General features: G+C 39.4%; 2 protein-coding genes across 2 annotated transcripts in view; one reads left to right on the top strand and one right to left on the bottom strand.

Annotated features, from left to right (window-relative positions):
• nt5dc1 (5'-nucleotidase domain containing 1) overlaps positions 1–22,231 on the top strand; it is a 514,716-nt gene that overhangs the window by 293,689 nt on the left and 198,796 nt on the right. The gene's annotated exons all lie outside the window — the stretch shown is intronic.
• LOC125452309 (uncharacterized) overlaps positions 1–22,231 on the bottom strand; it is a 197,863-nt gene that overhangs the window by 127,284 nt on the left and 48,348 nt on the right. The window contains exon 5 of the mRNA XM_059645058.1: positions 13,443–13,546. The gene's annotated coding sequence lies outside the window, so the exon portion shown is untranslated. The remainder of the gene's footprint in view (positions 1–13,442; positions 13,547–22,231) is intronic.

The raw sequence follows: 22,231 nt of genomic DNA, 5'->3' as shown, positions 1-22,231 counted from the left end.
ACATTGTGCTACCTAAGCTGACGAAGAAAGGGTTGAGAGGGAGGGAAATTTTGAAACCAATATACTAATTTTGCAGCAAATGTCAGGAGGACATGTGCGTAGAATGTGGATGGCAGCATTCTAGATAAATAAAAGGTTAAATGGAGAGGAGCTCAGAAACTTACTTAGTTGGGCAATAGAAAATTTGAGGCTGGTTGTAACAAAAAGTGCAGATGTTTGTTTTGGGGACGACAAATGTAAAGTAAGATCTTCGAGGCAATGTGTTTTTGCTGAAAGTAGCAGACTGCAAACTTTGAAACTCAGCATGGTATGGAGCAAGAGCTCAGGTTCTCACCATCGTTTCAAACTTGTACAAAATCTAAAGGGCAGTTCGGTTTTGGGCCTGTGGTGCAGAATTTCTAGCAACAAAAGCCATAACCTAAATAACACAAAAGTTCCGTTCACAAAGTAATGTTACACAATTGAATATCAAACTCGTCTCAAGAGTGTGAAACAAGGTTTGTGATTTTTTTTGTTGTGACACCTCATTCACTTCTGTTTGTATTTTTGTCAATAAATTTATTACCTACTTCTGGACTGTAAGTTTTTAAGAGAAGATATTGTTCCGCAGTTATGCTGTAGATAAATATGAATATACATACAAGAAAATATTCTAGTTCATGCAACATTGAGGGTTAGGAGATAGGTGGAATCATTGCCACATTTTTGGGTCTTTTAACTTATATTTTACCCAGGAAAAGGATTTGAGACTCCACTAAGGATTATATATTTTACAACACAGGAATTTGCAGAGTTTAAAACAAAATTGGCGGGCATTAAGAATCTGTATTGGGACGTTGTAGATCACACCAAGAGTTAATTACCTCGTTTTGTATTTTGTTTAAAACCACAACAAAAGGGGGTGGAGGGCAGGGAAGCAGTCAGTTTTCTTAAAGTGAATCAGTGACTGACAGAGGAGTAAGTGGTGCTTATGTCGCATTGTCTGGGCAACAGAGAGAAACAGAGGAAGTTAATCAGTCATCCAGCTAGGTCATGGGTAGGTGCTTGGCGTTGTGAGGGGAAACATAGTCATATTAACCTCTAAGTTTTAGTCAGCACAGGGAGGCTGATTTATGAGTTGAACAATGGGAATCATTTGGCTGGTTTCACTGTTCTTGAAGGTTTAACTGTGTCTTGAATGGAAGTGGTATTTTATTCCATATTACTTTGTACATTTACTTGCTGTCTCTAAATTAAGAATTTAGTATTCATTTTTAGTCATATCTCATTTGGTGTTCCAATTTTCCTTCAAAAGGTTGGAAAATTCACAGAAAATGTTACACAAAACACAGACCATTAAATTAGATAAGGCCCAAAAACATGTGCAGGCACGATAATGCAAACCCAACCAGTTGGTTTCCAATGTGGAAAATGGAAAGCTTAGACAAAGAAGTAGGCTATTTCGACTCTTAAGCTTTCTGTACCATGCTAGATTTTTTAAAATCTTGTTCAATATTCCTATGTTATCCCCATATCCCTTGACGTCATTAGCAAATAGATACGTGGCAATCTCTTACTTAAAGACTGAGCTTCCACAGCTCTTGGTTAGAGAATTCCAAAGATTCACCATCCTCAGAGGGAAGAGATTACTTCTTATCTCAGTCCTAAGTCACCTCTCATTCTTCTCAATTCCAGAGAATACAGGCCTGGTCTCCTTAATTTTTCCTTGTAGAACAGTCACGTTATACCAGGAGCTAGTTTGGTGAACCTCTGCTACACTCCAATTCTACTTAGTTTATTAATGATAGTATCTTCGAGTTCCACACACTAACTAGGTCTTTGGACCTTATTTCTGGGCAGTTTCTTCAGTCTCCTTCTATGAAGACGGTCACAAAGTACTTATTTCGCTTCTCTGTTCCCAATTTCAACCTCACCCAGCTCCACCTGACATGAAATCATATTTTCTTTAACAATATTTTTCTTTCTTACACATAGATCTTCTTAAAATCCATCTTAATAGTTCTTATTATTTTACATTCATATTTTACTCGGTCTTCCTTCATTAGTCATTTGTCCTCCTTTACTGAATTCTAAATTATCCAAAACCTCAGGCTTATAACTTTTTTCTGATAATTTTATGTCAACTCCTTTGACTTAATATATCTAAAACATCTGTTATTACCCATGGTGTTCTCACTTTTCCTGTTGGATCTTTTGCCTTATTAGAATGTACAAGTCTCAAAAACAAAGCATTACTTTTTTAAAATACTAGATATTGCCTATCTGTCAATAATCCTTTTAACGTATTTTTATGATATGACACCATCATCTCCATCTTCATGCCTTCATAATTATCTTATTTAGATGTAAGGGTATAGTTTCAGATTGGTCAGTACCTTTTTCCAAATTAATGAAAACTTCAACCATACTATGGTGACTACTCCTTCAGTTTCTTTTGCAACAAGATTATTAATTAGCCTTTTCTGCAAAATCTAAAACAACCTGGGCATAGTTGGTTTCTTAGTGACTTTTTTTTATTGTTACTTTGTCTTCTGGAATTAAGTAATCCTGAACCAATGCAGATACATAACTTTTATCCCACATGCCTAAGCTTTGCTAGCAACTTTTTGTGCGCGTTTCATATGACTTTTGAAAAATCCAAATGTGCCATATATGGGAATAGACAGGGTAGTTGGAGGTAAGATGTTGTCCCTGGCTAAGAAGTCTAAAACTGGGAAGCACAATTTATAAAATAAGGGAGATGCCATTTAGGTCTGAGATGAGGAGAAATTATTTTACTTGGGAGGGTTGTGAACCATGAGGATTTTCTGCAGCAAAGGGCTGTGGAGGCACAGCCTTAGAATATGTTTAAGATAGACTTTGATAGACTTCTGGCCACCAGTGGCATACAGGACTATTGGGATGGAATGATTTAAAGGTAATGAAGTGTTTGATTGGCCATGAGCATGTTGAATGGCAGGGCGGGCTTGGCAGAAGGAATGGCTTGCTCCTTTTCCTATGTTCCTTTGATTGTTCCCTCTGTCCAACCTGTTTGTAACAACCTCCTAAGCTGTAATAGACTTGTCAGGGTATTGCCTTCCATAAACCTGTATTGACTTGAATTTTCCAAGAGTCCTGTTATCATCAACTTAGTAACATCATGTATCATTTTCCCTACTACTTTGAATAAAACAGGATTTTTTTAAAGATTTCAATATGAGGGAGATTGTAAATTCTCTGGCAATGTTTGCTTTAAGAACTATAAAGGATTTTGTCACTTTTGTACTGAAATTGGATAAAACAGATTTTATTTTTACATATTTCTGGAGGTGAGGCAGCAGTTTCTTTTTCCCCATCTTAAAAGTAATGGGTTATATTTTCCTTTGTATTTCTGGCTTTATTTGGAACATTGAGTACAAAAATGTTTGAAATGCAACCACAAATTATAGTTTCTATTTGTTTATAGTGAAATTCTATTAACCTTCTTCCCATCAAATGATTTTCCAATATGTTCTTCCGAGTTCCCAGAATATTTGGTGAGCTCAGTCACAGCGCCCATAACTGCCAAGAAAACTTACGATGAAGAAAAAACATGCAGCAAACGATCACTTGCACATGTGTTATGTCAGCTAAGAACAGTATAGTGTATTGGTGTGATCTACCAATGTTTTAATAAAGAAATAATAGGAGTTTGATCAGAAGTATCCAGAGTTGAATATCTAGCTAAGATACCTTGCTTAGACTCAGGTATAATTAATAGTAGATTTGGCCAATGTCTGAAGCATTTTTCAAGCAAATAAGACTGTCGCTCTGTATAATACCGGCACTTCCATGAGAGGAGGCAAGAAACATGAGGTAATCTTTGATTAAAACAATTAAAAACATGATTACTTTCCTGGTTAACTACACATTACTCCTGTATTCACTTTCTTGCATTTCATGCTGGTTAAGCCTCAATTTTAAAATTCCCATCTTTATTTTATACCCAACTAGTGCCTCACAACTTCCTATCTCTGAAATCTCCTTCAGCTTTAGAATTATGGGAGCTCCTTTAATTCTGGCCTTTACCTTTTCACGCTATTCCTTCAGGTGCTTGCACCTTAATCTCTGGAATACCCTCTGACCTCCTTTTCTCCCTGTCTCACATAAGATACTGTCCCAAATTTTTGTCATCAGCCCTGTTAACTTCACATACAGCTTGGTGATGAATTTTCATTTCTACTGTTCCTGTCTTGAGATATTACATATGTTGCATAAACACAGATTACGTATACTACTGGAGCTGATGACGGTACTTAAGTTAGTATTTGCATTAAGACATGGTAAACAGATTCCATCTTCAAACATGTTTCTGAATTGTGTCAATGTGATGAGATGTTTGGCGTGTGAAAAGAACTTGGTAAATCCTGGAGAAAACAAGCATACTGAAAATGCTGAATGGATCAGGCAGCATCAACAGATACAGAACCAAAGTCTGCATTTCAGATTGATGACCTTTCCTCAGAATTCAGTGTTTCTGAGTGCCTTTGAGCGGCTTCTAATTAAATGTGGTGTATTCAACAGGGGATCTGAGACATTTGTGACCAGAGCAAATAGGAACGTGATTCTACATCCTTTCTGATTGTTTGAATCCTCAAAAGATAAGTAGATTCTAAAATAATAAGCATGATTTAGATTTAAATCATGAAAGGAGAGCAAGATAAAAGTAGATATGGTATAGGAGACAATATAAGATAAATGTGTGTTAAATCTTCAAAATTAATTCAAATGAATGAAACATCACCCTTGATAACTTAAATTTACCAGGGCCAGAGAGGGTTTTACTTGTACTTAAGGCATATCACACATTCATTATTAATTGCATCCAAATGCACCAGCCTTGAGGGGCTTAGATAGGATGAATGCACGTAATCTTTTTCCCAGGGATGGGGAATGGAAAACTGGAGTGTACAGATTTAAGGTGAGAGGGGGCAGATTTAAGGAGGATGTGAGGAGCAACTTCTTCACATAGAGAGTGGTGCATATTTGGAATGGGCTGCCAGAGAAAGTGGTTGAGACAGGCACAAAAACAACGTTGAAAAACCATTTGGGTAGGTACATGGATGGAAAGTGTTTGGAGGGGGACATGGACCAAATGCAGGCAGTTAGAAATTACTGAGTAGGCACCAGAGTCAGCATGGACCAGTTTGGGCCGAAGGGCCTGTTTCCATGCGGTATTACACTCTGACTTTAACTTTTTCTGTTGTGTTATAGGGTAATTTATATAACTAAACTAAAGATGAAAAGGCTATAAGCTGAAGAGTGGAATTCAAATTTGAGTCTTTTGGTAAGGTGCAGTTACAGTGCAAACTGTGGAACAGCAAGATAACTTGAACTTGTACTTCCCATTTAATGTTTGTCAGCCAATAATCTCCCTATTATTTCTCTGCACAAAATCTGGACCTTTCCGAATGAAAGTTATAACATTTTGCAGGGGTTGGTCAGCTCATTTGGCTGGACGGTTGGTTTGTGATGCAGAGCGATGCCAACAGTACTGGTTCAATTCTTGTACTGGCTGAAGTCACCATGCAGGTCATCCCATCTCAACCTCACCCCTAGTCTGTGGCATGGTGACCCTCAGGTTAAACTCACCAGTTATCCCTCTTTGTAAAGAAAGCAGCCCTGTGGTCTTCTGGGACTGTGGCAACTTAATCGTAGAACATCTTGTGCATGACACTTTTCCCAAATTAGGCCATTGCCTCATTCTTAATCCATCCACAATACTGAATTGGAAAAACATTCTTTTCGCTTGTCATTGGAGCTGCATTGCTAGATAAGGCATTTAACTAAAGTCACAGATTTTACAAAAATGTGTTAAAGTTTTCTTCTTTATCCAAATTGTTTCCTTAAAGCAGTTGCAGATAGTAGCTAATTCAATCTGTAACTACATTGAAATGTATTGAGGAAAGAGCTGAAACATACAATGTTATCATTTAGTTCCATTGTAATTAATATAATTGCAGTTCTTTACTTTCGGCTTCAGGATTGGACTTTAGTTGCAGAAAAATGAACATTTTGGACATATTTTCATTTGTAATTTAAGATATTTGAAACGTGCGTAGTTGTTTCTTTTTCTGTGTGATTGGTTGTACAAAAGGAGTGGCTTTGATGGACTAAATGATGTATTATATTGTTCACCCACTGGAAAACAGTTCTTTTTATTCCTGTAAAATCTAGAGGGTTCTCTAGTGGGCAGAGGTATCCACTCAAAATGACCATATGGTTAAGATAAAAACATACCTACTTCCGCTATTTTTTTCTAAGTTTTGATGATAAAATTGCAACAAAAACATTGATTTCAAGACCTCCCCATTATTTTAACAGAATAATTACTTTTTAAAATCAGAAGTTCTATATATCACTGCCCTAGCCTAAAATGTGTATTCATCATAGTTGGACATCTACAATCTGATATAATGGGAACTGCAGATGCTGGAGAATCCAAGATAATAAAGTGTGAAGCTGGGTGAACACAGCAGGCCAAGCAGCATCTCAGGAGCACAAAAGCTGACGTTTCGGGCCTAGACCCTTCATCAGAGAGGGGGATGGGGTGAGGGTTCTGGAATAAATAGGGAGAGAGGGGGAGGCGGACCAAAGATGGAGAGAAAAGAAGATAGGTGGAGAGGAGCGTATAGGTGGGGAGGTAGGGAGGGGATAGGTCAGTCCAGGGAAGAGGGACAGGTCAAGGAGGTGGGATGAGGTTAATAGGTAGGAAATGGAGGTGCGGCTTGAAGTGGGAGGAAGGGTTGGGTGAGAAGAAGAACGGATTAGGGAGGCAGAGACAGACTGGGCTGGTTTTGGGATGCAGTGGGGGAAGGGGAGATTTTGAAGCCGGTGAAGTCCACATTGATACCATTGGGCTGCAGGGTTCCCAAGCGGAATATGAGTTGCTGTTCCTGCAATCTTCGGGTGGCATCATTGTGGCACTGCAGGGGGCTCATGATGGACATGTCATCTAAAGAATGGGAGGGGGAGTTGAAATGGTTCGCGACTGGGAGGTGCAGTTGTTTATTGCGAACCGAACGGAGGTGTTCTGCAAAGCGGTCCCCAGGCCTCCGCTTGGTTTCCCCAATGTAGAGGAAGCCACACCGGGTACAATGGATACAGTATGCCACATTGGCAGATGTGCAAGTGAACCTCTGCTTAATATGGAAAGTCATCTTGGGGCCTGGGATGGGGGTGAGGGAGGAGGTGTGGGGGCAAGTGTAGCACTTCCTGCGGTTGCAGGGGAAGGTGCCGAGTGTGGTGGGGTTGGAGGGCAGTGTGGAGCGAACAAGGGAGTCACGGAGAGAGTGGTTTCTCTTGGTAGATGTGCAGGTGAACCTCTGCTTAATATGGAAATCCTTCCAGAGAAACCACTCTCTCCATGACTCCCTAGTTCGCTCCACACTGCCCTCCAACCCCACCACATTCGGCACCTTCCCCTGCAACCGCAGGAAGTGCTACACTTGCCCCCACACCACCTCCCGCACCCCCATCCCAGGCCCCAAGATGACTTTCCATATTAAGCAGAGGTCAACCTGCACATCTGCCAATGTGGTATACTGTATCCATTGTACCCGGTGTGGCTACCTCTACATTGGGGAAACCAAGCGGAGGCCTGGGGACCGCTTTGCAGAACACCTCCGCTCGGTTCGCAATAAACAACTGCACCTCCCAGTTGCGAACCATTTCAACTCCCCCTCCCATTCTTTAGATGACATGTCCATCATGGGCCTCCTGCAGTGCCACAATGATGCCACCCGAAGATTGCAGGAACAGCAACTCATATTCCACTTGGGAACCCTGCAGCCCAATGGTATCAATGTGGACTTCACCGGCTTCAAAATCTCCTCTTCCCCCACCGCATCCCAAAACTAGCCCAGTTCGTCCCCTCCCCCCACTGCATCCCAAAACCAGCCCAGTCTGTCTCTGCCTTCCTAACCTGTTCTTCCTCTCACCCATTCCCTCCTCCCACCTCAAGCCGCACCTCCATTTCCTACCTACTAACCTCATCCCACCTCCTTGACCTGTCAGTCTTCCCTGGACTGACCTATCCCCTCCCTACCTCCCCTCCTATACTCTCCTCTCCACCTATCTTCTTTTCTCTCCATCTTAGGTCCGCCTCCCCCTCTCTCCCTATTTCTTCCAGAACTGTCACCCCATCCCCCTCTCTGATGAAGGGTCTAGGCCCAAAACGTCAGCTTTCGTGCTCCTGAGATGCTGCTTGGCCTGCTGTGTTCACCCAGCTTCACACTTTATTATCCACAATCTGATGTTTGTTTTATTTAAAACCCAAGTTTCAACCATGAAAGTTCAAGGGAGGAGGAGATTTTTTTTTCTGAAGGGAGGCCACTTTTTGGTTTTGGCCAGCTGACATTACTCAGAAATAAATATCAGATGTTGATGCTGTTGCTTCTGTTGCACTGAAACAATCCCAATCTATAAATAATTGGAGCAAACACTTCATTCAGAATTGCTGCTGTCCAATACCTAGGTTTGTCCTGTTTTGTTTTTAGGTAGTGAATTTTGTTAAATCAGAAAGTAACAGGATTCAGTTACAGTTTTGTTGCCTGTCTGTCCCCAGAACAAACTCCTGCTGCGTACGTGATTATTGGCACACAGATAAGCCTAACTGTAAGAAATTTACCAGTAAAATGAATGTTTCATTGCAGAAATTACCAGAACAGAACAAAGTTCATGATGTAACAAAATGGAAGTCCTGTTATAAGAAATAGACTTTGAATCATCCTAAGTTCAGTTCCATTTGAGTGTTGTGGCAGTACGGTTTCAAAGCATGAAAAGCTAATTTATTTCCCTATTACTCTTATGCCTTCACATTAAGTACTGTTTATGATTAGTCCTCATACCGGTCTAGCACTGACTTCTGTAAGGTCATTTGTAGCATTTTAAATGGAATATTCTCAATGGGAAAAGGTTGTGGTTGGCAACATTCTCCCAATGGCACAAGGTGTAAAGTTTGATGAACACAGCAGGCCAAGCAGCATGAGAGGAGCAGGAAAGCTGACACTTCGGGTCTGGACCCTTCTTCAGCGGCTGAAGAAGGGTCCAGACCCGTAGCATCAGCTTTCCTGCACGTCTGATGCTGCTTGGCCTGCTATGTTACTCCAGCTCTGCACCTTGTTGTTTCAGAATTTCCAGCCTCATCAGTTCCTACTATCCCTGACATTTTATCTGCCATTTGGAATTAAAATGGAGATAGTGGAAACTAGTTATGTAGTTAGAGTCACTTTGAGATCATCCGCATTAAGAAAAAGCTTGCTGATCAGGCATAATTTGATATGGTGCCACAGATCAGACTTGTCAGTCAAGGTAAAGCTCATGGAATAAAAGGAGTGGTAGTAAAATGGATCCAATATTAATTGAGGAGTAAGGAATAAAGAGTAATGATGAATGGATTCTTTTCAGGCTGGAAGATCATTTCTAGTAGTATACCCCAGGGGTTCAGTTTTGGGACCACTGACGCTTGGGAGATGAATATAATATCTCTGAACTGGGTCCACAGGAGGTTGATATACTGGGAGGATTCAGTGCAAGATATGACTGTTGAGGTAACTTTGCAAACTGGTGCAATGGTTGCTTTATTGAACTGCTTTTTTGATTTTTTAATTTCTGGATTTGAAATCCATTAAAGATGAAGTAACGATGTTGTACTTTACAAATATAGCATTCACTTACTCTGGCTTTTGCTTTTTTTTTAAACTTGTGTTACTAGCAAAGGAATATTCTGCATATTTACAGATTCAGTTACAAATTTTCTGTAAAACAGAAAGCTTGTGTTGACCGCTTTTCCGGCTATGTAGCAATTTGATTGTTTTTGAACAGCATATATTAGTTTTCTTAATTAACACATGTTTCTGACCCTCATCAGAGCGACTTAAATCATTCAGCTTAATATTTTGCTGACCTTGGATTTTAATAACCTAGCAGTAAACTCTCATTTTGTCAATCACATACTTATTTAAACATTTCCAACTGGGATGTGGATTCCATTGCACCATGTAGATCATAAGTAATAGAGTGGAGGTGGGTGGTTTTTCTGGTGGTCTGAGAGCAATCAGAGTTTCATCTGTGTCAGAATAAGGGTATACTTAGAGGAGATAGTTGTCAGGAGAAGAATTGTAGAAAACCTGATAAAACAATATTGTAGCAGACCTTATAAAACAATATGGTAAAATGTGTGACCCTGTGTAACTGGTAGCAAAGGTGGCCATGGAGTCTTTCAATTTTGTTTGAAGTGAGCATAATAAGTAACAACAGTTATAATATTACTCACTAGAGGACTGTTAATTGTCGAAGTCAATCTTTTTTGTTTAAACAAGATCTGAATTAATAAGGAATAACAGCCCCAGATTTTACAGTCAGCAGTGAGTGAAAGATACTCAGTGGTTGCTCTGATGACAGAGACCCTCAAAGCCTTCCTGGGGCTTAAACTAAGACTTCCTTAAATCCAACATCTCATCCAGTGTGGTGCTGTCTGAAGGGGAGTACGACGTGTGAGCAGAAGAAGAAACAACAGGGCTGTTCAACAATCAGATTGAAGGATTTCTTACTGGGGGTCTAAACAAACAAGCATAAAACAGGAAAGATAAAATGCTTTGAAATAGTGTTTGGCAATAAAAGTAATATTTGGAGAAAGAGAAATGACTGTGAGAGAGACAGAAAACAAATTCATTTTTGTTTAAAATATCCACACAATTTCACTTCTGTAGGATTGACATCTTGCGCTTCTAAAATTGCAGAACTTGGGAAATTGTTCAATTTGTAGATTATGATATCTAAATTTGCTAATGTTGATGCCAAAAATTATCAGCTTTCCTTTGTGGTGATGGTGAATAGACTCATCATTGTTCCATAAACAATATTAGGGCTGATATCCAGCAATGGGTGCAAAGAATTTCATTTACTTCGCTTGGAATGTGGGCAACATTGAATGCTGGGATTGCAGATTTTTGGATAATTCTGCCATGTGAGAAGTTTGATGAGGGCAAAGTTTTTGGTGTAGAGTACATTGGCCAGCCGACAAGCAGTCATTACGGTGCCATACTTGTGAAAATTAATAAGTCATGGAATAAACAGGTTAGTAATATTGTGGATACAAAATTCACTAAGTGTTCGAAAACAGAATGTAGTGGTTTATGGGAGAAGGAGGGTCTGTATGGTTTCCCTTGTATTGGTATTGGGACCCTTGTTATGCCTGAAATGTATAAATTATCTAGATTTGCTGTGCAAGGACCAATTTCAAAATTTGAGGATGATACAAAACATGAAAGAATTGTGAACAGTGAGAAGGACAGTATAAAACTTAAACAAAAATCGACAAGTTGAGTGAGAAAGTAGGTAGCAGATGAAGTTCAGTGCAGAGGAGTGCAAGCTGAAATTCTTTGGTACAGTATGTGGAAGGTTTGTATAAAATAAAGCGCATTTATTCTATAGGACTATAGGAGAGACCTGGATATATTTGTTAAAAGGTCATTAAAAGTGGCAGGACAAGTGGAGGGACGTTCATGAATAGTTCATACACTATTCTGGACTTCATTAATAGAGGCATAGAGTATGAGCAGTAAGGGTATGATGAACTGAAATGTCCAAAGATGTGCAGGTTAGGTGGATTGGCCATATTTAATTGCCCGAGTATGTTGATTCCAGAATTGAAATGTTTGGCTTATGATGAGAGATTGAGTAGGCTGGGACAAAACTCATTAGAATTTAGAAGAATGAGGAGGGAGCTTATAGAAACACATAAAACTCTGAAGGGAATACATAAGGGAAAGGCACAGAGATTATTTCCACTTTGAAACTAGAACTGGGGGCACAGCCTCAAAATGAGGGGGTAGTAGATTTAGGACTGAGTTGAGGAGGAGCGTCTTCATTCAAATCTGTGGATTTTCCTGCCCAGTGAAGCATTTGAGGCTGTCTTGTTGAATGTTTTTAAGGCAAAAATAAATATTTGAACAGTAAAGGAATTGAGGGTTATGGTGAGCAGGCAGGTAAGTGGAGCTGAGTATACAAAAAGATCAGCCATTATCTTATTGAAGGTGGAGAAGGCTCAATGGGTTCCTATTTCTTATTTTCATATAGTGTCCAGGGAATGTGCAGACAAGGGAAATGCAGGGTTACAGAGATAGGGTAGAGGGTTGGGTCTGATTGGGATGCTCTTCAGAGGGTTAGTGTGGACCTGACAGGCTTGCTTCCATCCTGTAGGAATTCTATGATTCTATGTAGAATATTGTTTAGATCTCAGTTGGAGTATTATGCTAGACTTCAGGAAGGATGGGGATGCATTAGAGAATGCAGAAGAGATCTGCAAGAATGATTCCAGAGTTGGGACATTTAAGTCCCAACTTCTCCAATCTTTCTCATAACTGTTCTCCTTCGAGAAGAGACAGTTGAAGGGTGATTTAGTAGAATTTTTCATGTTTGTTGGGATTCTGGATAGAGTAGATAAAGAGAAATTGTTGTTCTCATAAAAAGAGCAAGAGGGCAGCTGAAGAATATTTTGCAAAGTAGCAAATACGACATTTGAGAAAACTTTATTGCACAGTGAGCGATCTACATTTAGAATGCACTATCTGGAAATGTGGTGGTTTCAGGTTCATTTGAGGCTTTCAAGAATCATTCGATGATAATTTAAATAGAAACAATGTTCATAGATTCACTTGGGGGGGGGGAAGGCAGGAGTTTGGCACCAACTCTAAATTCTCAAGAACTGGTGCAGACATGATGGACTGAATGGCCTACTGCACCATAATGATTCAGTGATGTGCAGTGTCATATTACAGGATCTGTTTGGGCCCTGGCTGGTAGCTACGTTGACTTAGGCCCACCCATACATCTCCACCCACCTCAAAAACCAGCAGTTAGCCAGCTGACTTTCGCTGTCCGGACTGACACTGGAAATCGGGGCGTTGGTTGGGGTATCATTATGAAAAATCTAAATAATATCCACTGGGGCTTTGTTGTCAGTGGGGAAAGATAAATACTATACACAGATGTAGTTTGGTCCTGAATGTTCCTGTTTTCACTTTAATGTTCTGATTATCTCATTTTTTTTTTCCCATGCAGCTTTGGCAAAAGCTATCCCAGGGCAGTGTTACTTGCACAGGATTGTGGGTTTGAGAATTAGCATGGCCAAATCTTCTGTTACATATGCATGTTGTGTAAACCTTCAGCTATACACACACCAATACGATGCTCATGAATCAATTTCTTCCCCAGAACCCAAACGCTGGATTTTGGTTGTTTCATTATGTATAAGTAATGTATGTTCAAAGCTATAACTGGGCCCTTGACATCAACTTTGGGCTTCTTAATATTACCTCCTGCTTCTCCTCCGTTTGTGCCCAGGACTTGTCTCATTAATCTCTGCCAGGCCTAAGTAAATTATGTGCATCCATCTGCTACTCTAGATTCAAATGCCTTACCTTTGTTTTTTTTTCCATAACACCGTCTGTCTTCCTTCTTGCCATTCTATCCAACATCTATTCGACCTGTCTGCATACCAAGTCTTCGGCTATTTCGGGTATGTCTATGCTTAAAAAGATTGAAGCAAATTTTAGTACACCTCAAATGTACAGTTCTGCTCTCTCACTGATCTTCATACCCAGTAAGCACTGTCTTGGGTTTTGCCAGTCAATCAGTTATCAACTCAGCTTTCAACCAGATTGTCCTTATATTTGCAAACAATGTCATTCCTGTCTGTGACTTTACAGTGCATGAATTGAATTGAATTAGCTATATTGTCACGTACTAAAATGAGTACAGTGAAAAGTTTATTAGTTGCCACTTAGGGTGCCATCTTAGAAACAAAGGTACAGAATAGAAAAATGAATGAAAGAAGTGTTAGATTACAGCGCCACCCTTGCCTTGACTGAGATTTAATCTGTGCCTCTTTCACTATCTATCTCTATTGCCATTTTCAGGCGTCTCTCTTATTCTGTATCATTCACCCTGGTGCTCTCTGAGTTACTTCAAGCTTTTCTCGCTGCTTCAGTGCATCCATGGGCTTAAAAGCTTACTGATTGTCTGATCTGATCCCTAATGTGGAAAGAAAACTGGAATTATAACAGTGCCTCTCCAATAAGGCTCCTGGATTTAGACATGCAATAGTTTAATGTTGAATTTTTATGGAAGACATTCACTTTCACAAGTGTTATAACCTCTTGGAGATAGCAGGAACTGCAGATGCTGGAGAATCTGAGATAACAAGATGTAGAGCTCGATGAACAGAGCAGGCCAAGCAGCATCAGAGGAACAGGAAGGCTGACGTTTCGGGCCTAGACCCTTCTAGGCCCGAAATGTCAGCCTTCCTGCTCCTCTGATGTTATATCCTCTCGTCAGTTTCAAGAAGACTGCTTTGAGGAGATTTTGTTATGAAAATGGTTGAGTAAGTTTGGAGAAACTAAACATATGACTTGCCTACGACTAGCAAAAAAGATCACCTTGGCCACTAGCACAGGACATGTTTGTACTTCACTACCATTGTAAAGCTGTTGGTAATTGTGATATTTTGCTGAATCATTTAAGACATAGAATTCTTTGTGGATGTCTTTTATTTTCTATAGTCCAGACAAGACATAACTTCAGTGAAAATGTTTCTCATCCTTGGCGGTAGTTAAGATGTTGATCTGAACAGTGCAATCTCCAACCAGAGTCTGGTAGTGAGGACTCTACAGATATACTTGGGTATTATATGATATCAATCACAGTGTTGTACTGGAAAGAATTATCAGGTGTTCTAGTTTCTTATAAAGTGATTTATTCTCTTGCATTCTTCTCCCAGGTATGTTGCTTGTTTATATATTTAATGTATTGTTCCATTTTGGTTCTGTACATGACTAACACATCCTTCATATGGAAGTAGAAACGTTGTTGAAATCTTTGAAACACTAATGTTGATCATTGATTTGAAGAGAAAATATCCATTTCTGGTAGCATCCTCTGTCAAAAGGACAAATCCAACCCAGCCAATTACCACTGCACCATTCTACTTTCAATCATCAGTAAAGTGATAGGAAGTGTCATTAAGCAGAGCTGGTTTAATGTTAATGTCACTGATATTTACCTTGCATTCTGCCAGGCCCACTTGGTTCCTGACCTCATTACAGCCTTGGTTGAAATGTGGATAAAGGAGCTCAATTCCAGAAATGAGGTAAGAGTGATTGCCCATGACATCAAGGCTAAAATTGACCAACTGTGGCATCAAGGAGGCCTAACAAAACTGGACCCGATAAGAATCGGGAGAAAAGTCTCTGCTGGTTGAAGTCATACCTGGCGCATTGAATGATGGGGGTCAGTTATCTCAGTCCCAGGATATCTCTGCAGGAGTTCTTCAGGGTTGTATCCTTGGACCAACCGTCTTTGGCTCCTTTATCAATGACCTTCCTTCCTTAATAAGATTGGAGATGTGTAATCATCAGTGAACAGTGGTCAACAGTATTCACTACTGTCCAGATACTGTAGGAGCCTCTGCCCAAATAGAACAAGATCTGGACAATATTCGGGCTTGAGCTGTAGCCAGGAAGTGACTATCTCAAGCAAGAGAGAATTTAACCGTCACCCCTTTTTCTTTCAATAGCATTACCATAACTGAATACCCCATTATCAGCATCCTAAGTTTACCTTTACCAGGAATTGAAATAGATTGGGTATATAAATAATGTGGCTCCAAGAGCTTTTCAGGAGCTAGGAATCTTGCTGCAAGTAACTCACCTCCTGACTCCCTAAAGCATGTCCACTATCTACAAGGGACAAATTGGGGTGTGGTGGAATACTCCTCATTTGCCTGAACGAATACTGCTCCAGTAACATTAAAACAAATCAACCTGCTTAATTCACACCATATCCACATTATTTTATCCATCCATTACCGGCAAAAAAGATTGCAGATATGTACCAAGGCTTCTTCAACAGCATCTTCCAAGACCATGATCACCTAGAAGGAGAAGGTCAGCGGATACATGGGAACACCACCACATGCAAGATCGTCTCCAAGATAAACGTCATCCAGACTTGGAAATATTATCACCATTCATTCAGTATCACTGGCTTAAAATCCTTGAACTCCCTTCCACACAGCATTGTGAGTCTACCTACACCAGTAGGGTTTGGGACTGCAGTGATTCAAGAAAGCGGCTCACAACCACCTTCTCAAGTGTACAAGATAACAAATTGTGAAGCTGGATGAACACAGCAGGCCAAGCAGCATCTCAGGAGCACAAAAGCTGACGTTTCGGGCCTGGACCCTTCATCAGAGCGTGATATGTGCTTAGACAGAAGTGACTATTTCAAAGGCAAATTGTCTGAGATAGTTCACAGAATTGATGAGTTGTTTTATAGATGCAAGTATGTCTGTTAACATTTGCTATTTACTGATTCAGCAAAGGAACTCCTCAGGTGCATTCATCAATGCCCTGAAGATATGGGAGTTACAAGTTGCTTTTCACACCCTGTGTTATTACCTTCATTTTCATTTGCACCACAAATTACTTTAAAAATGCTACACTTAATACACTGTGCATGTCCTGAAGTGTTTTAGGCTGCACCTTGCTTTGTTATTCTTCATCAATAGTATTAAGAGATACTAACTTCCAATTTGGCTGTTGTGACAGTTATAAGAAAATACAAAGCAACAAAGTGATGATAGGATAAAATTTGCAAGAAATTTGCATGTATGGTTTAACTGCTTATAGCAAGTTAGTTGCTAAAGATTAAATAGCACACAATGAGCTATGATAGTCATGATGGTGGGCCTATACAGCAGTGTCAACCTGCTTTGGTTGTTCCAAAATTCTACTTTGGATTGAAAGCCTATCAACTCGTCAATGGTAGTCTTTCTAGGCACTGCAGAACAAGGTTCTGCTATTCATTACTGGCTGATCCATTAGGAATGGTTGCCATTGCCCATGTTGTAAAGAAATATCATGTCTTTCTAATGAAGTCTTTCTGCATTACGTGGTACAAAATTATTTTTAGTGGTCTTGGACCAGTCAGTTGTAACACTGATATTGTCCTCACTGTATTGTGTTATAATTTCCTTAATTGTAATTTGAATTCAATTGTCCAATTTGATAAATGAGTGCCACAGGACAGATCTTTACCCATTGGTCACACACAGTAGAAATTCCTGTGAATTTTCTATTGATTTACCATCCACAAAGAACACTATGGGAATTATATACCTGATTTCCCTTTATGTACCCTTGATGGTAAGATTTTGTACCAGGAGCACATTTGAGTAAAATTTCCCCAAGCAAGTTGTGCGCAAGCAAGTTATTTAAGAGAAACATCTTCTCCATGTCCACTCTATCCAGACCCCTCTGATCCTTGAGTTTCAATGAAATCCCTCTCACCTTTCAAGACTCCATCGAGCATAGACCCAGAGTTCTCAACCACTTTTCATTAGATATGCCCTTCATCCCCATGACCATTCTTGTTAACCACCTTTGCACAGCTCCAATGCCAGCACATCCTTATTTACACAGAGCCCAAAATTGCTCTCAATATTCCAAATCCAGTCTGACCAGAGCTTTTACAGCCTCAATGTATATCTCTGCTCTTGTATTTCAGCCCTCTTGAAATGAATGCTAACATTGCATTTGCCTTTCTAACAACCAATTGAACCTGCATGTTAACCTTCAGAGAATCCTAAACTATGATAGACAAAAGGTCATTGATGAATTAGTTAATGATGCTTAGACCAAGGATATCACCTTGAAGAACTCTGTAGTGACGCCTTGTAACTGAGATGATATTCATAATTTATTTTAATTAGGTATTCAGCCTGCATTAGCAAGTACAGTAGGAATTTACTGTGGGTCTGTTCCGAAAATATCTCATAAGAAAATTGATTCCATTTCTGTAACATAAATAAGGTCTGTAGTGATCCATTCTTTTATCACTTCTGGCCTTTGACAGATGTATCTCTTAATTTGTCAGTTTTGGCTAGCTTTGTTCTGCAATTTAAAGTCTATTTCAATTGTCTTTGTATAGGCAAGTCTTCATTGAGTTTACTGTCTTATTAATTGCATTATATTTATCATGGGATACTATGTTTCAGATTTAAATAAGTGATTGTATTTATCCCACATTCACACCATTTTAACTTCTGAAAGAAAATCCACTTTCAGTGAATTAGTATGTTTTAAATGATTAATTATTAGACATGCACACGCTTGTTCTACACTGGTGTCTGATACAGTAAGTTATTTTGAGTGTATTCATTACCTGCGCTGACGAATTATTTACTGGTTTTGCTGAATCAGTTCCCAATTGTACTCAGAAACTAAAGGAAAACATAGTTATTCATGAAAATAACCATCACAGACCTCAGAAGTATGTGACTCAGTCAGCAATTAGCTAACGATTGAAACAAGGAAATTCTTGGGAATTTCAATGACAGAGAGAGCTCAACTACCCCACCGTATTTGGAATGATAAGATTTGCACTTCATATTCATAATCTGTTATTGCCATTTGGAGAAACACTGAATAGTAGTCATGTATCTCGTAACAAATGGAGCACTCCCTCGTATTGCTCAAGTTATTTGGGTTTAGGAGTGAGTCACAAAAACATCATGTGGATATAGAAATTTGGGATGTGGAAATGAGCAAAATATTTCTATTTTTCTTTCTCTTTTTAAACACATTGTATCCTTAGAGCAATGACAGTTTGATATTTTTTCAAGCATCTTCTCTTCTTTATCTTGTGTCCTCACTGTACATGCAGTAACAGATAAATCAGCAACAACTGAATAGCACATTACATCAGTCTAATAAGTATAGCTCCTGAAAGGTCTGTGGCTCTGAAACCAGCAGAAATACATCTAAAAAGCTCAGAAACAAATGTTGGTAACAAGGTGGATTTAATTAAGAGGGAATGTAACAAGGGATACTTTATGGAAAGAGCAAAAGGCAAGAAAAGATGAATTGTTCCCTAACGTGAATTGGCAAGAGTCAATGGCTGGCAAAATAATACTTCATCTTTAAAAGTAATTTTACAAGTTTGACCTTTGTCGGGGATTGCTTCTTTTGCCAGCTTAGGCATGCAGCTCTAAGGTTAGCTGAGGTGCCTTCCGTGAACTCACAATAAAACATTGAAAATCTACATTATATGATCTTGGGAGTTACCACTGACCAGAAACTGAACTGGGCCAGTTATATAAATACAGTGGCCACAAAACCAGGCCAAAGGCTAGGAATCCTGCAATGTGTAACTTGCCTCCAGCTTCTCCAATGCTTGCCCATCTGAAAGTCGGAAGTGAGATGCTTTACTTTCTGTTTGCTGGGATGAATGTAGCTCTATCTGTGCTCAAGAAGCTTCATACCATTCCAAAACAAAGCAGCATGCATTTTCGCACCATTTTCATTCATCCAGTGCTAGTTGTGTGTACCATCATAAGGTATGCTGCAGTAACACAAAGTTCCTTTGATAGCACCTTTCAAACATGTGACCTGCATCATTTAAAAAGGCAGCAGATAAATGGGAACACCACCTGCAAGTTCCCCTCCTGGCCATGCACCCTCGTGACTTGAAAATATATCACCATTTCTTCACTGTCACTGGGTCACAATCTGGGAACTCCTTCCCTAATGACTTTGAGAGTGCCCCAGTATCACAAGGATAGCAATAGGTCAAAAAGGCAGCTTACCACCACTTCCTTTGGGCCACTTAGGGCAGGCAGTAAATGTTGGCATAACAACTGATGCTGCTACCCAATGAATGAATGAATTCAACCATAAATGTGATCTATTAATTATTATTCATTCTATAACATCTGGTGGAGTTCACAATTGCCTGTGGATATTTGACACTACAGTGACACTTCTGGCTAGTCAAAAAACTGCGGCAGAATACTTATACCTTTTGTTTACCAGTTATGAAGTTTGGACTGTAGCAAACTACATGCCATTGGTTTCAGTAATATGGTGGCATAAAAACTCACCTTTTCAGATGTGGGTTTTTATTTGTTATGATATCATTGACCATAACATCTCACAGTGGTGTCATACCAAAGTAATCCTTTGATCTAAATTTGTATTTTAAACAACAAAGGATACCTTGTTATGACTAATAGACTCTCAATGTTCCACAGGACTTTCCAAAAGTCAACTAATAGCCACTTTAAATGCAGTGGAGTCTCCTTGCCGGCCAACAAAGATTCAGTTTGGTTCTAATGAAATTAAGCTGGTACACAGATAATGGAGCATTGTTTTGCTAAGAGAGTATGATAAATACAATTAATTATAGTCATTCAAGACATAAGTGGCAATTCTGGCAACAAACTCTTCCAGATTTTTGACATTTGGGGTGGGGTGTATTGTTTTAGTAAATTCCTTCAGTGATTTACTCTATGGGTCTTTTTTTATTCTATCTAAAGAAGTGTGTTTTAAGTGGATTGTTATGTCATCTTTTACCTTGTGGATTGGCTCTGCTTGTATTCACTGCATTCTTCATTTTTTTTAACAAATGCGTTCGTCAATTTTTTGAACTCTTTATCAGAGTAAGTATTTGTGCAGATTGGCTACCATCAGTTCACCTTCTTTACTTTGGGAATTGCTTCAGGCAATCTTATTTTCATAAAGAACAAGCTCTTAACCATTGTGCATAATTGAAGAAAAATTATTAGGTTGGACTTTGGAGGATAAACAACATTTAGGCTTAACCTATTTTTCTAATCAACCTGTTCAGAAATATTATTACCAGCCACTGGAGCATGTGGGATTTGAACCCAGGCCTCATGGTCCAGGGTAGGGACTGTATGTCTGCGCCACAAGAGGTCTGAGACCATTTAGGCTGAATACAAACATAATAGATAAGGAGCAGGCATAAGCCATTCGGCCCCTTGCGACTGTTCCCCCATTCAGTAAGGTCATGCTTGATCTGACTGTGGCCCCAAATCTGCATTTTGTTATACCCCAATAACCTTTCGATCACTTGCTTAACTTGAATCTAATTACCTTTGCCTTAAAGTGTCCAGGCAGTCTGCTTCCAACACTTCGCAGGAAGAAAGTTCCAAAGATTCATGATCGTCTGATTTCTAAACTGAGACCCTTAGTTCTAGATTCTCCAACCAGAAAAAATGGTAAGAACTGCCGATGCTGGAGTCAGAGATAACACCATGTGAAGCTGAAGGAACACAGCAGGGTTCCCGACCCGAAACGTCAGCTTTCCTGCTCTGCTGATGCTGCCTGGCCAGCTGTGTTCCTCCACTGTGTTATCCCTCAGGATCTTTTATGTTTCAGTTAAGTTGTTTCTTACTTTTCTAAACTCTGCCTAATACAGACCTTGTCTGTCCAACCTCATAAGACAAGACACTCATTTCAGCTATTAATCTGGTAAACCTTCTCCAGGGTGCCTACTGTTAATTATGTGGAAACTGGACATCAATTTCCAATGTTTTTATATGCGCTGTTAAATATATAAATTTGGAAGCTGCTTCCCAAGACCCCCAGCACCTCCAAAAGCTGTGTGTTAAAGGTATCTCATTGTTGACTCCCCATTCAAATACATTAAATGGGGTTACTTCACTTAACTCAGAAATGCAGACTAAACTTGCCAGAAAACTTTTAGTTGACTGTTACAGTATAAATATCCTTTTAAGGATATGATGATACTCAAGTATTCTCAAACAGCTTCAGTGGCACAGAAAATTACGCATTACACTTGTGGAGTCTCATTCCTTCAGCTTTAAATGCTTTTGAAATTTTTAAACTTTTCTGTTTCCTAATCATTCTTTTAATTCCATCTTTGTTACCCTCTTTCAATTTTGTTTCGTCTACCTGATTTGGAATCATGGAATGCTTACAAATTTGAAGAAGGCCGTTTAATTCATTAGATCTGTCTTGGATCTGTGCAAGAGGCAGCTCATCTTGTCTCATTGCCCATCCTCTCCTCATAGTTTTACACATTATTTTGCTTTTCAGAAAATTATCCAAATGTGTTTGAAGTCACAAAGCACCTCATTGTCAGGAAAATTTGACTTTGAATATTCTAACTGGCACTTCTTGGTTCTGACTGTGATGTTCACAAACAATTCTTCAGTGTAGTTGGTTAAGGAGCTTCTGATACTCATGCTGTTCCACTCGTCTGACATGCTGTTTAGAGGCTGCTGTGTGATTTGACTTTTCTAATTCAAGTACATTCCACTGCACCTATGAACAAAATTAGCAGATGAACCTGTCTGATTTTGTTTTGGATCTTATACAAAAGAAAC

This window comes from Stegostoma tigrinum, chromosome 4, assembly GCF_030684315.1.
Source record: "Stegostoma tigrinum isolate sSteTig4 chromosome 4, sSteTig4.hap1, whole genome shotgun sequence".
NCBI lineage: Eukaryota > Metazoa > Chordata > Chondrichthyes > Orectolobiformes > Stegostomatidae > Stegostoma > Stegostoma tigrinum.
This window is presented reverse-complemented; position numbering and strand designations above follow the sequence as displayed.